Here is a 12,489-nt window from a genome sequence, read left to right on the forward strand (position 1 = left end):
TTGCCTTGGGTTTATGATCCATAATCTTGATGAGGTTGTTGATCCAAATCCTGTAACATTTATTGAGCCAACTTAGTGATAATCAAATAATGACACATGACTCAATAAATTGAGATTTCAAACTCATCAATCCTTCAGGCCCAATCCCATAAACCATGATATTCAATTGGGTTTCATACCAAAGTAAGTTTAAGTTAATCTTTGTGCTCAAAGACTAACTTAAATCACAATATTTTTGGCCCAGGAACCTTTTCCAAGAGTGGCGTTTAAGTTGTAGTTTAAGCTTAAACTGCAGCTTAAACGCCAGACACTTCCAGTGAGGCCTTTTGTAGAAGCACGTTTAAGCTTCAGTTTAAGGTTAAACTGAAGCTTAAACGTGGAAATAGGAAGGGCAGCCCTGGAGGTCGAACACGTTTAACCTCCAGTTTGAGGTCAAACTGGAGGTTAAACGTGGAAAAGGGTGGAGGCATACTGGAGGTCGAACACGTTTAACCTCCAGTTTGAGGTCAAACTGGAGGTTAAACGTGGAAGCTTAGAATGATAGCCCTGGAGGTGTCGAACACGTTTAACCTCCAGTTTGAGGTCAAACTGGAGGTTAAACGTGGAAATGGAGAGAGCAACCCTGGAGTAGAAAAGCTGTCGAACACGTTTAAGCTCCAGTTTGAGGTCAAACTGGAGCTTAAACGTGGAATGGCTCCCTGGTACTCTTCCTGGTTCTGGCGTTTAACCTCCAGTTTGAGGTCAAACTGGAGGTTAAACGTGGAACTCCTCCCTGGGTGGCATACTCATTCTGGCGTTTAACCTCCAGTTTGAGGTCAAACTGGAGGTTAAACTTCAATTCCAGCATTTCTTATCCTTCATGATTTTTGGCGTTTAAGCTCTAGTTTAGGCTTAAACTGGAACTTAAACTCCACATGTGATATTCAAGCTTCCTTTATTGATTTTGTTGCTTCCTTGCCTAGCCTCTTCTTCCCTGAAATCATCCAAACAATTGCATCAAAGTCTTGCAAAATTTCATGAGAAATCTTCCATTCATAGCATTTAAGTATTATAACTAAAACTCATGGAATATGCATCAAAATCATGTTGTTTGGATGGTTCATTGCTTTGTTCTTCATTTAACCATTTTTGGTTACTTTAAGCTCAAGAAAATGCATAAAACAACTAAAACTAACAGAAAAATGCTAGTGAAACTAGCCTATGATGCCTTGGCATCACAACACCAAACTTAATACTTGCTTGTCCCTAAGCAAGTCCTGAGTTATTTGAGAAGAAAGTATGAAACAGAAAGCAATTACATTGGCTATATTAGCAAGCATTTGAAGTTCATCAGAAGGGTTTTATGCAGAAAGTTGCAGCATCACTTTTTCATACTTATCAGGTAGGATTATCACTTTTTCATTGCATCCATCAAGCATTGCTATGGCCTCTTGTTATTCTTATGTCTTTGGCACTTTTCTCTTCTTTGTTTTTCTTTTCTTTTTCTTAGAGCTTCTTTTGCTCCTTGTTTGCTTAGTGTCATGTGTTGCACAAGCCTTTGGCATTATCTTTTTCTTATCAGTGCACTACACATATCCACTTTAGGCATTTTAGTTTACATTTCTTCTTGAGACATTGGTGCCCAGCACCTCTTTGTGTGACTAAATGTTTTGTATTTAGGTTGCTCTTGATAATGGACTTTTGGTTGATAATCCCGGGTTAGTTAACCCAAGTTACCAAGTGTTGAAACACTCCTCAGAACCTATTCATCCAAGCATATCCTTAATACATAAACACCACAGGCATTTGTCTCAGAAGTTCAAACCATTGGTACCTAGCTTATTTTCTCAATTTTTTGCTTTTTGGTTGCCTTTTTCCGTGGCTTTTTTTTTTTTTTTTTTTCTTTCTTTTTCATGGCCAAAGACATTTATTCATCAAGATCCATAGACAATTTTCACTTTCTACATAAAAATGATAATTCACACTCTAATTTTAGTGATCTGACTAAACAATCAAGCATGCATACCACCACTTAATTCTACTTGATTTGTCACTAATTTAGCCAAGTTACTTTTGTTCAAACTTTTCTTTTATTTTTTGGAAACAGAACAAGCATGGCACGCACTTGTTTAAGAAGGTGAAGTTATATCCAAATATCTAGGCATTCACTTTATTCAAAGCAATTAACAAACACACATACTAAAAAAAAATGACTCATAAAAAAAAAAACTCCACATAACACTTAAATGACTTATGATGAAAACACGTTCATAAAGACAATTCACCAATTATCATTTGATTATTAAGGAACGAGACCACCTCTTATTTATTGCTTGGTTCTTCTTAATTCTTGGGATCCTGCTTCTTCTTGCTTCCTGCCTCTTTTTGACCACTTGTGCTTCCTTTGTCTTTTCTTATGAGCTTTTTCCAGAATCCAGCCTTTTTCATCGTTTCTTCCACTCCTTTTTCAAGGATCATTGCCTTGTTTATTTCTCCTTCTTTCCTCCCTTTGAAATACTCATCATAAGCTGGGAATGCTGGGTCCATCTTGTGTAGATGTTCCCCTATGTAGTTGAGCTTGATTTGCGAACTGATGTTGTAATCAGCTTGGACTGAGTATCTTGCATTCTGTAAAGTGGTGGCTTCCTTGATTGCCAAGACATTGGCATCTTGGTGTTGGCATATGTGGCTGAAGGATTCCTGTAAGTGTAAATTTTGTTCCCTTTGCAGATCGAAGAATCTTGATTCAAAGTTCCTTTGCATATCCATCATTTTTAGATGAAAGTCCTCTTGTCTCTCCTGAGACCTCATGTATTGTTGAGACATTCCTTCCATGATTTCCTGCATTCTGCTCATATCCATGGGGTCTCTGGGAATTCGTTGTCTTCTTTCAGGAGTTGCTTGCTCTTCTTGCTCTTCTTCTCTATCTTCTCCTTCCTGTCTTTCTTGTTCTGCTTCTTGCTCGGCTTCCACTTGTTGCCCTTCTTCATTTCTTCTTCTTGTATGTCTTGGAGGAGTTGGGCCAAGAGTCATTCTGTGTGCAGTTATGGCCAGTCCAGGATATAGCCAATTAGGTCTTTCATCCTCAAGTGGTACTTGGGCATCGATGCATAGTCTAATGATAGTGCTAGGGAAGTGAAGCCAGGATTCAGGGTCACTTTTCTCACTAAACTCTTGTATCTGTTCAGCAATGAGTTTATGAACTTTGATCTCCCCTCCAACCATAATGCAATGTAGCAAGATGGCTCTTTTAGGGACTATTTCTGAAGAATTTGCAGTGGGTAGGATGGATCTCCTAACTATTGCATACCACCCTTTAGCTTCAGGTGTTAGGTCTCCCCTTCTCAAGACTCTTGGAGCCCCTCTTGTTTTTCTCACCCATTCAGCTCTGATGGCACAAAGGTCTTCAGCAATAGTTGTATAGTCAGGTTCTCCTATCATCCTTTCTTCATAACTTGCTTGGCTGAAATGTATGTTTTTCAGGCCAAGAGTTTTCATGATTGCTTTGGGACTGAAGTCAACTTCCACCCCTCTCACATAGCTTTTGTATGTGGGGTTCTTGGTTTGATCCTCCCTTACTGCATTTGCATAAAACTCTTTCACCAAGTTGATGTTGATTCTAGTGATTGGCTTAGTTAGGAGCTCCCACTTCCTCTTTTTGATCTTTTCCCAAACACCTGGGAACTCATCCTTTTCAAGGTCAAAGGGAACCTCAGCTAGTACCGTTTTAGGTCTCATCCATTCGGCTTGAATCTCATGGAACACTGATCTGTATCTCCATGCATCGAATTCCCTGTTTTCCTCCATTGGCTGCTTGTCTTTTCTTCTTTTGTGGCTAGATGAAGCTGCCATTGATTCTTTGGTTTTGGTAAGTGACAAGCTAAAGTTGACAAGGTAAAGCAAGAAGTGTTGTTGGAAGTGTGGTGAGGTTGTTTTCGGCAAGAGATAGTTATGCTATTATGAAGGGAAATGTGTATGGAGAAGAATTGGTGGTGTGGGACTCGTTCCCCAAGTGGTTCTTTATAGTGCCCATGAGTGAAAAATGGACGGCTAGGGTGGTTTGTGAAGGGTGGCTTGATGGTAAATATATGAATTGTGGATAAGGACGATTTGCTTTTCATTTTCTTGGAAGTATTCTGGATGCATTAGGTTGTACATGTAGCTTTCTTTTCTTGCAGAACTTCCTTTTCCCATGTGTTAGTTTCAAAGATTTGTGAATTTTCTTTTTGACCAAGCACGTACCTCCCTTTGTCTTTTTCCTCCATTTTTGTCTTTTCTTTTGTACCTGCACAAACAAACAAATTTGCTATCATTTTTCGGTCCATGTGAATTATGAATAGTATTTGCACATGTAAATCAATGCTTGTCTTTAGGAGCTTATAGCCGTGACTTCTACATGTATGCACACTTATTATTTAGACACCAAACTTAGTGTTTGGTTAAGTCTCCTGATGACATGAAATCCATATTGGTTGTCCTTAATGAGTGTGCATAATTCTAATAAATCATAGTCACCTTGGCTCTTTGATTCTAAACAAAGTTACTACCCTAAGTAATTGAAACCAAAGTATTAAAACATGTGAATGGTATACTTGTCATGAATTTTGAAATCCAGAGGAACTTCTTGCTTTTCATAAACTGTGTTCAAAAAGAACACCAAACTTAATGTTTGGTTGTGCACCTTGAATGAAAGATGGAATTCAATTTGAGTAAGATTTGGGAGTGCCATCAGGCACACCAAACTTAGAGACCCATTGTAATTTACATGCAAGGTTTAGTGCACTTAATCAATAGTTGTCCTGAGGATTCAAGTTCATGCATAAGAAACTATGCTTTATTAGATGTAAAGCAAAGCACTAAAGATTAAGGATACTAAAAACATGGGTTGCCTCCCATGAAGCGCTTCTTTAACGTCACTAGCTTGACGGTTGTCCCTTGTTAGGGTGGATTGTAGTGCTTGACGTCTTCTCCTCTCACTATGACAACGTCCCCACTTGATTCATTCATGATCTCTAAATGTTCCATAGAAAGAACTTTCCTGATTGTGAACACTTGAGGGAGCTGGGAAGGAATGGTTTTGAGGCCAGGTGGGATTGGCAGATAATGACTTGATATCACGTTATCTCCCTGAGAAAAACCTTCAGTGGGAATTTTCTTATTTCTCCATCCTCTTGGCAATCTCCCTATCACTCTTCCCTTTCTCTTGAGGATTTCTTCATTGACCCTTATGTCAGGAGGATCCTTCTGATCTGTTTCCTCTGATTCTTGTGGCTCTAACTCTTGCAACTCTTGGTTGCCTTCCAAGGACTGTTTTAGAGTTTCAGCTGCTGGATTCCTTTCCTCCAAACACAGATAGCTACTATCATCCTTAGGCTTTTCAGGTTCTGGTTCAGGCTCAGATGCAGGTTTGAAAACTTTGAAAATGAGCTGTTCATCATGTATTCTCAGAATTAGCTCTCCTTGTTCTACATCTATGAGCGCTCTAGTAGTGGCTAGAAATGGTCTGCCCAGAATGATAGGGTGTAAGTAGCTTTCCTCCATGTCCATAATGACAAAGTCTGTGGGAAAGTAATAATCCCCCACTTTCACCAGCACATTTTCAACTACCCCTTCAGCTTGCTTCTGAGTTTTGTCAGCCAGTTGTATGATTACATCAGTGGATCTCACCTCATTCAGTTGTAGCCTCTTCATAAGAGTTAGAGGCATCACATTTATGCTAGCTCCTAGATCACAGAATCCTCTGTCAATTTTTGTTTCCCCTATGATGCAAGGGATATGAAAACTTCCTGGGTCCGTTTTCTTAGAGAGTGTGTCCTTCTTGATGAGAGCACTGCATTCTTTGTTCATTGTTACCGTTTGTCCTCCCTTCAAAACTCTTTTCCTGCTTAACAATTCCTTTAAATACTTGATGTGTGTGGGCATTTGATGAAGAATCTCAAGAAAGGGAATATTGACATGAAGAGAGTTAAATGTCTCTAGAAACCTTGAATAGGTTTTCCTTTTTTCACCTCCTCCTATCCTCTCAGGAAATGGTGCTTTTGGTTGGTATATTTCCATCATGCCTTTTTGCAGTTCCTTGGCTTGCTCAGTTCCACCTTCCTGCTTAACTTCTTCCACACCTTCCTTCAAGATTTCTGGTTCCTGCTCTGAGGACCTGATTCCTTCTTCTTCTGAGATTTCCTTCAATATGGTGATGGCCTTGCATTCTTCCCATCTTACTCTCTTTTGTTCCCCTTTAGGATTCTTTTCTATGTCACTAGGGAACACTGCAGTTGATTTGGGTGCCTGTTGAGATAGCTCTCCTACTTGAGATTCCATCCTCTTGAGTTTTTCACCATGGTTTCTTAAGGTAGTTCTCACATCATCCCTGAAGCTCTTCAGTTCAATAATGTCTTGACTCATGGTTGCCATCATTCCTTCTATCCGGTTTAATTGATCTTGAAATTGTTGGTTCGGATTAGGTTGGGTATGTTGATTATTTTGGCCATGATATGATGGTTGGGGTAAGTGTTTTGTGTGGCTTGGTATGATCTTTGGTTGGAGTTTTGGTATGTGGAATTGTTTTGTTGGTTGTGGTTGTAAGGTTTGTGGTTTTGTGGTTGGGTTTGTTGGTTTCCCCACCCAAAGTTTGGGTGGTTTCTCCAGCCTGGGTTGTAAGTGTTGGAATGTGGATCATATGATTGCCTTTGTTGGTTTCCCACATAGTTAACCTCATCCCAATCACCTCCTTCAATGCCTACTTCCTCTTGATCTTGTGTGTGTATTGCAGCCACTTGCTTTGTTTCTATTTGCCTGGTAAGCTCTGCTAGTTGCTTGGCAAACACCTTGTTTTGGGCTAGAATTGTATCAACATGGTTCAGCTCCATGACTCCCTTAGTGTTGTGCCTTTCTGATGCATAGTAGTACTCATTCTCAGCCACTGTCTCGATCACTTCAATGGCTTCTTCCACAGTCTTTTTCCTGTTCAATGAACCTCCTGATGAATGGTCTACAGCCTTCCTTGATTCATAAGAGAGCCCATCATAGAAGATGTGCAGTTGCACCCAATCATGGAACATGTTTGGTGGGCATTTCCTTGTCAAGTCCTTGAATCTCTCCCATGCCTCGTAGAGAGTTTCACCATCTTGTTGTCTAAAAGTCTGAACCTCAGATCGAAGCCTATTGACCTTTTGTGGAGGGTAGAAACGTGCCAGAAACTTGCTTTCCACCTCATCCCATGTTGTTAGACTCCCCCTTGGGAATGATTCCAGCCACTTAGCTGCTTTGTCCCTAAGTGAAAATGGGAACAAAAGCAGTTTATAGGCATCTTCCTGGACTCCATTGGACTTCACAGTGTCACAAATTCTCAGGAATTTTGTGAGATGTTGGTTTGGGTCTTCATTAGCACTTCCTCCAAAGGAACAATGATTCTCCACTAGTGATATTAGCTGTGGCTTGAGCTCAAAATTGTTGGCTTGAATGGGTGGTTTCTGGATGCTACTACCACAATTCCCAGAGGTTGGGTTTATGTATGAACTAAGAACCCTCCTCTCAGGGATGGCATCGTTTCCATCAGCTCTCTCATGGTTGTGAACTTCTCTATCCATGTTGAGATCTAAAGCTTCCTCAAAATTGTCCTCAGATTCTCCTTCAGATTCCTCTTCTCCCACTACTCTCTTCCCTCTTGCTTCCCTTCTAAGTCTATGAAGGGTCCTTTCTGGTTCGGTATATGGAGGAGTTGATGTCTCTCCTCTCCTACCTGTCATACAAGAACACAGCTCAAACACAAACAAGTGAAATACTCTTGGTTAATGGAAGAGTATGGTTAGCTCAATTGAGGAATTAATTCAAACAGTTAGTGAGTCAGTGAGTTAGTTGCATGAATTTAAAGGCATAAAGAAGGAAAGCATGTAACCAAGTGCAGAAATTAAAATTCAACAAGTATCTTGGACAGAATTAACAAAGCAAGAGAAAATTGCTCAATCTAGTTAGCTTCCAATTTGAGAATTGTCAATCGAAAACCAATCCCCGGCAACGGCGCCATAAACTTGATGCGCATAAACTAGTTATGCTACGATTTAGGAAATTGCACGATCGGCAAAATTCCTTCCGGCAAGTGCACCGGTTATCGTCAAGTAAAAACTCACAATAGAGTGAGGTCGAATCCCACAAGGATTGGTTGAGTGAGCAATTCGGATTAGAAGTGTGTTCTAGTTGAGCGGAATCAAGATTGAGATGAGTATTGCGGAATGTAAAATGGCGGGAAAAGTAAATGACAAGAAATTGAAATGGCGGAATCTTAAATTGCATGAATTAAAGAGCAGAAACTAAATTGCTGAAATTAAAAGGGAATGGGGGTGATTGCATGAATTGAGTAGCAGAATGTAAAGAGAAAGTGGAAATCAGAATTGGGGAATTCATTGGGTTATAGGAGATATTGAGATCTCCGAATCAAAACATGTTTATCTCTTCCTCAACCAATGCGTTCATTGATTTTGCTTGGCAATCTTATATGATTGGATCCCAATTCCTTGGCTCACCAATGCTCTCTAAAAACAAACAAATTCCCAATCCCTTGGTTTAAATGTTCATAAGAAGAGATGATGCTTTATCACTGATTATACCACACAATTTCATGAACCACAATTTGGTAGGATTACATGTCACAATATCCATCCAAACCCCAATCCAATCCACTGTGAGAAAGCTTTCTAGCATGAATCCTCCATTCCTTTCCCAAGGCTCCGAAGGATTCCAAGTATGAGTAGTTTCTTTCCCAAGACAACTACTCAATGGAATTAGATCGAGAAGCTTTCTAACAAAATTCAAGAGAAAAGATTGAAGAAGAAGATAAACTATTATTGATTCATTGAATTACAATAGAGCTCCCTAACCCAATGAAGGGGGTTTAGTGAATCATAGCTCTGAATTCAATTACAAAGAAAAGGAAACTAGCTAAAAGTGAAAGTAAAAGTCCCTCTAACTTAACTTCTATCCTATTTATACACTTTCTATATTGAGCTTCAGTTGTGCTTCTTGGGCTTTGAGGCCTCTCCTTGCTTTCCTTTTGCCTTGGGTTTATGATCCATAATCTTGATGAGGTTGTTGATCCAAATCCTGTAACATTTATTGAGCCAACTTAGTGATAATCAAATAATGACACATGACTCAATAAATTGAATTTCAAACTCATCAATCCTTCAGGCCCAATCCCATAAACCATGATATTCAATTGGGTTTCATACCAAAGTAAGTTTAAGTTAATTTTGTGCTCAAAGACTAACTTAAATCACAATATTTTTGGCCCAGAACCTTTTCCAAGAGTGGCGTTTAAGTTGTAGTTTAAGCTTAAACTGCAGCTTAAACGCCAGACACTTCCAGTGAGGCCTTTTGTAGAAGCACGTTTAAGCTTCAGTTTAAGGTTAAACTGAAGCTTAAACGTGGAAATAGGAAGGGCAGCCCTGGAGGTCGAACACGTTTAACCTCCAGTTTGAGGTCAAACTGGAGGTTAAACGTGGAAAAGGGTGGAGGCATACTGGAGGTCGAACACGTTTAACCTCCAGTTTGAGGTCAAACTGGAGGTTAAACGTGGAAGCTTAGAATGATAGCCCTGGAGGTGTCGAACACGTTTAACTCCAGTTTGAGGTCAAACTGGAGGTTAAACGTGGAAATGGAGAGAGCAACCCTGGAGTAGAAAAGCTGTCGAACACGTTTAAGCTCCAGTTTGAGGTCAAACTGGAGCTTAAACGTGGAATGGCTCCCTGGTACTCTTCCTGGTTCTGGCGTTTATCCTCCAGTTTGAGGTCAAACTGGAGGTTAAACGTGGAACTCCTCCCTGGGTGGCATACTCATTCTGGCGTTTAACCTCCAGTTTGAGGTCAAACTGGAGGATAAACTTCAATTCCAGCATTTCTTATCCTTCATGATTTTTGGCGTTTAAGCTCTAGTTTAGGCTTAAACTGGAACTTAAACTCCACATGTGATATTCAAGCTTCCTTTATTGATTTTGTTGCTTCCTTGCCTAGCCTCTTCTTCCCTGAAATCATCCAAACAATTGCATCAAAGTCTTGCAAAATTTCATGAGAAATCTTCCATTCATAGCATTTAAGTATTATAACTAAAACTCATGGAATATGCATCAAAATCATGTTGTTTGGATGGTTCATTGCTTTGTTCTTCATTTAACCATTTTTGGTTACTTTAAGCTCAAGAAAATGCATAAAACAACTAAAACTAACAGAAAAATGCTAGTGAAACTAGCCTATGATGCCTTGGCATCACAAGGCAACGTGCATCTTGCTGGCATTGCGCCCAGCAAGCCTTTGGGCAACTCGAGTTTCAGCAGCACGACACCCCTCCCCCCTATAATAGGCTGCCAAGCCATTACCAAAGTGCCACGGGTAGACATCCTTTTCCGTGAGGAGACATACTAAAGAAAAGTGCTCTAGAGGTCGAATTTTGACGCCGTTTTTTGCAACAACCTCTAGAAAAATAAGATCTTTCCATCCTCCAAATTTGGTGAATTTACACCGTGTGGATTTTTTTTGACGATTTTTTTACCGCCGGAATGCCGGAAATTCAAAAAAAATGAAAAACGGAGCAAACCTGCGATTTTTGACCTGGATTTTTTTGTGCAGCCTTCACATAATATTACCAAGGTTCCCTCAAAATTTCACGAAAAATGCACGAGCCAATTCTGAGATATGAAATTTGGCTCCTCCGTTGCAACGCTCCGAGCCATCGTTGCAACGGCGGGTGCCTCGTGGGGGGCGGGGGAGCCCGGCGGCACACCACAACCACAACGTGCTTGCTAGTGTGCCTAGGGGATGGCAAGGCAACGTGCATCTTGCTGGCATTGCGCCCAGCAAGCCTTTGGGCAACTCGAGTTTCAGCAGCACGACACCCTCCCCCTATAATAGGCTGCCGAGCCATTACCAAAGTGCCACGGGTAGACGTCCTTTTCCGTGAGGAGACATACTCAAGGAAAGTGCTCTAGAGGTCGAATTTTGACGCCGTTTTTTGCAACAACCTCTAGAAAAATAAGATCTTTCCATCCCCCAAATTTGGTGAATTTACACCGTGCCGATTTTTTTGCCGATTTTTTTACCGCTGGAAAGCCGGAAATTCAAAAAAATGAAAAACGGAGCAAACGTGCGATTTTTGACCTGGATTTTTTTGTGCAGCCTTCACATAATATTACCAGGTTCCTCAAAATTTTAGAAAAAATTCACGAGCCAATTATGAGATATGAAAATTTGGCTCCTTCGTTGCAACGCTCCGAGCCATCGTTGCAACGGCGGGTGCCTCCGTGAGGGGCGGGGGAGCCCGGCGGCACACCACAACCACAACGTGCTTGCTAGTGTGCCTAGGGGATGGCAAGGCAACGTGCATCTTGCTGGCATTGCGCCCAGCAAGCCTTTGGGCAACTCGAGTTTCAGCAGCATGACACCCCTCCCCCCTATAATAGGCTGCCGAGCCATTACCAAAGTGCCACGGGTAGACGTCCTTTTCCGTGAGGAGACATACTCAAGGAAAGTGCTCTAGAGGTCAAAATTTGATGCCATTTTTTGCAACAACCTCTAGAAAAATAAGATCTTTCCATCCCCCAATTTGGTGAATTTACACCGTGCCGATTTTTTTTGCCGATTTTTTTACCGCCCGGAAAGCCGGAAATTCAAAAAAAATGAAAAACGGAGCAAACGTGCGATTTTTGACCTGGATTTTTTTGTGCAGCCTTCACATAATATTACCAAGGTTCCTCAAAATTTTAGAAAAAATGCACGAGCCAATTATGAGATATGAAATTTGGCTCTTCGTTGCAACGCTCCGAGCCATCGTTGCAACGGCGGGTGCCTCCGTGGGGGCGGGGGAGCCCGGCGGCACACCACAACCACAACGTGCTTGCTAGTGTGCCTAGGGGATGGCAAGGCAACGTGCATCTTGCTGGCATTGCGCCCAGCAAGCCTTTGGGCAACTCGAGTTTCAGCAGCATGACACCCCTCCCCCTATATAGGCTGCCGAGCCATTACCAAAGTGCCACGGGTAGACGTCCTTTTCCGTGAGGAGACATACTCAAGGAAAGTGCTCTAGAGGTCGAATTTGACGCCGTTTTTTGCAAACAACCTCTAGAAAATAAGATCTTTCCATCCCCAAATTTGGTGAATTTACACCGTGCCGATTTTTTTTGCCGATTTTTTTACCGCCCGGAAAGCTGGAAATTCAAAAAAAATGAAAACGGAGCAAACGTGCGATTTTTGACCTGGATTTTTTTGTGCAGCCTTCACATAATATTACCAAGGTTCCCTCAAAATTTTAGAAAAAATGCACGAGCCAATTATGAGATATGAAAATTTGGCTCCTTCGTTGCAACCCAGCCATCGTGCACGGCGGGTGCCTCCGTTGCAACGAAACCAGCCACGATGCCTACCAGCATCCGTTGCAACGCACCCTCCGTTGAACGCCAGCCAACGTTGCACGTCCGCATCCGTGAACCCCCAGCAACGTTGCAACGCCCTGCCCGTTGCAACGCTC

At 41.4% G+C, this 12,489-nt stretch overlaps 1 non-coding gene across 1 annotated transcript; it reads left to right on the top strand.

Annotated features, from left to right (window-relative positions):
- The first annotated feature begins 7,035 nt into the window (after positions 1–7,035).
- LOC112760031 (small nucleolar RNA R71) lies at positions 7,036–7,139 on the top strand. Its single transcript, XR_003180489.1, has one exon. It is a non-coding gene; the product is annotated as a small nucleolar RNA R71 (small nucleolar RNA).
- Positions 7,140–12,489: the final 5,350 nt, after the last annotated feature.

This window comes from Arachis hypogaea, chromosome 16, assembly GCF_003086295.3.
Source record: "Arachis hypogaea cultivar Tifrunner chromosome 16, arahy.Tifrunner.gnm2.J5K5, whole genome shotgun sequence".
Classification (NCBI taxonomy): domain Eukaryota; kingdom Viridiplantae; phylum Streptophyta; class Magnoliopsida; order Fabales; family Fabaceae; genus Arachis; species Arachis hypogaea.